The sequence below is a fragment of the Ixodes scapularis genome, unplaced genomic scaffold (assembly GCF_016920785.2).
Source record: "Ixodes scapularis isolate PalLabHiFi unplaced genomic scaffold, ASM1692078v2 PGA_scaffold8__174_contigs__length_109621045, whole genome shotgun sequence".
NCBI classification, from domain to species: domain Eukaryota; kingdom Metazoa; phylum Arthropoda; class Arachnida; order Ixodida; family Ixodidae; genus Ixodes; species Ixodes scapularis.
The window spans coordinates 22,129,991-22,133,009 of NW_024609883.1; positions in this window are offsets into that span (position 1 = coordinate 22,129,991).

Consider the following 3,019-nt stretch of genomic DNA (forward strand, 5'->3'; position numbering starts at 1 on the left):
GCATCAAAAGACTTAAATTTGAAGGTTGGTAAGCAGGCTTGGTGTAAACAGTGGATACAAGGAGATGTTGATCATTGTTACCAGTGACCATCACCGACTTGTTAGGCCTAATTCACTTGGTCCGATTCTGCTTGCAATTTCCAGTATCAACGTCGACTATCTCAGCTACGGTTCACGCTTTTGCAGCCGAGTGGCGTCGCGACTGAAAATTGCGAGCGAAATCGCATCATGCGAATCAGGCTTTAGCGTACATACTGCGGCGTCCACGCGGAATGAGTCGCCACATGTCACATTAATCACGCTAAGTTTTGCGGTGTAACGAGCCTCGGTAATTTCGCTGACTCCGCTCAAGTAGTCAGACATCGCCAAGAAAACGTAGAATCAACAATACGAACGCGAAAAAGGGCAGGGGGACTCACACCGGCGCCGACAACAGCGCGTTCCAACGGTTTGTTTATGGGCGACGGCGAGCTTTTTGCCCACACCCCCATCGCGCATGCGCTGCGCCGGTGGCGTCCGCTAGGGGCGCTCCGGTTTGTTTGTAAACATGAGTTGGTGTATACATCCGTCGCGCACGTTCCCACCGTGTAGATTAGGGCCCCTGCAGGCTTAGACCGTCGAACATAGCTCGAGACCTGCAAAGTTCGACAACGGCTAATACGGCGAGAAAGAGTTTCAAAGCGCGCCTTTGGAGCATTGGAAAGCCAGGAGCGGCACGCCAATCGAGGGTCACATGCAGAAATCGAAGGGAACGAACGGAACGATGACGAGGCAGTCAGGGGCGCACGATCACAAAATGAGAGCGGGGGGGGGGGGGGGGGGGGGGGTCAAAAGCATTTGGCTGCATCCGCTTGAAGCGCGACAGAAGGAGAGGAACTTGCGTGCCGTATCAGGTTCATTATCTTTCTCGATAAGATTTCAGAGATGCGCGGCGAAACTTCTGGAATAATATTAAAGAAAGAAACATTATAACGTCGTGCCAGCATCCCAAAGCTTAAAAACAGTGTGGCAGTATGGCGTGAGTCATCAGGAAAAATAGGAACCACTCGTCAATGTGATGTGTGTGGGAAACCCTGGGTTTACGATAAGAAAATTCCACGCGTGCTCCGGGCCAGGACGACACGGTGCGTCGCAGAGGCCCAGAGCGAGACGCCCCCTTCCCCCAAACGCACCCTTGACAGTCGCAGTCCTTTCGCAGCGCGAGCAAGGGAATATCATGAACTCCGTTCTCATCCAAACTTCCGCACCAAAGGCCACCTACGGGACTCAAAGGTGAGCGGACCAACTACAGTATACTCCAAACCAGACGACAAACTATTAGGCTTGATGGGGGAGCAAAAGCTGATGAAAATATTTGCGTTCGAGTGCGGCCGTCTGCATTAAGACTCATTCGCACTGTTGCGTTCGAGTGCGCCTGCAACCACTTGAGTCTCGTTAAAGGCTCTGTTATGGGGGAGTTGTGAAGATCGTTTTTCTCCTCCGCTACGATATCCGTAAAGAAAACCCCGGACCTGCACATGCGCGTCGCCAGCCTTGTCAGCATAATTCAAAGTCTTGTGGTGGATTACGGAGAGTTGTGCGGGTGCCTAGCGGGCTTCGGAAGCGGTCTACTAAAACGCCCTATGCTCCAACGTCGAGCGTGGGAAGCACGCCGTATCGCAGCGCACGCAGATACTGATCGATCGCAGATATCGAGCTCTTGCTCGCCGGCCAATCGAAGGCGCCCAACGTCCAAATATAACAGAGCCCGTCGAGATCTTGGTATGGCGACACTTACGACGAGCCAATGTAAAGGCAAAGCACAGGTGAAGGTAGCGGAAAAGGCGAAGACAACTACAACACACCGACACGAACAAGTGCTGTGTCTGTCTTCTACTTGTCCTCGTCTTTCGTGCTGGCTTTATTTGTGTAATGTATACCAACTAGCCCGTCATATGATCTTGGTAGAAAGGCGCTGTGCTGCAAGACGCAACGCAGCGCAACACGGTCGGCGCAAATGTCTGAACTAGCCTTTATAACTCCTTGCGTTCTGGTACGACGAGTTGCGCTGACCGCGGTTGCCATAACCTATGATTTCTACCCCACCTCGATATTTGGGTGGGGAAGGGCGGCTTCCCCACCCATATATCAAGGTGACGGTTTCGAATCCTCGCCGAGGTGCCCGTAATCTGACTGAGGTTTGTTTTGGAGAAGGCGAATAATCTTGACCTCCGGGGTGGTCAAGATTATTCGGCAGTCCTCGCAGGCACGTGCCAGACTCCCTTTGTTGGCGTGGAAAATCTTAAACCACCCAATGATTTTTAATAAGCCACACCCCCTCTCCAACACCCCTCTAGCACACCCTTAGGCTGAGTGCAACACCGCCCAAAATTTTCTACATTCAGAACACTCCCGAACAAAGGAAACTCGAATGACGGAGCGCCAGCCTTTCGTGCTGGTCGCACCACTCGACGCTCGTCCGCCCGCGCAAGCTGTGTGGCAGCCTGTGGTGAGTTTCGAGAGCAGTGACGGAGCCAAGTGACCGGCCCTTTCAGTACATAGAATTCGCGGCGATTTCTTTCAGTTTCCCACAGCATGCTGCGCAAATCATAGCACGTTCGCTGTGTTGCCAATGCGGTGCAGGCATTTCAAATGTTTCGTGATGGCACTCTAAACTCTTATCAGTCGCACACTACTTCGTAAAGTAACTGTAATCGATCTAAGGCTGCTTTTTCTACGTGTCATCAGCGGCATTTCAAAAAGCGCGTGTCGCATTTCGCGCCGATGCGTTGGAAGACTGAAGCACACAGGCAAAACTTGTATGTACTGAAATGGGCCGGCCACTTCTGTCTCTAAACTCTCAAAGGGCACCACATGCTTCGCGAGATCTTCGACTGACGACCGTTGAGTGACGCGACGAAGGCGAGTCTGTCGCTCCATCTTTCTTTTGCTCGGGACTTTGCTATCGCGGACAATTTGAGCTGGAACGCCACTCTGCCTTGAGCACGGTACTCTCTGAGCCACCGCATTGTTCTGCAAA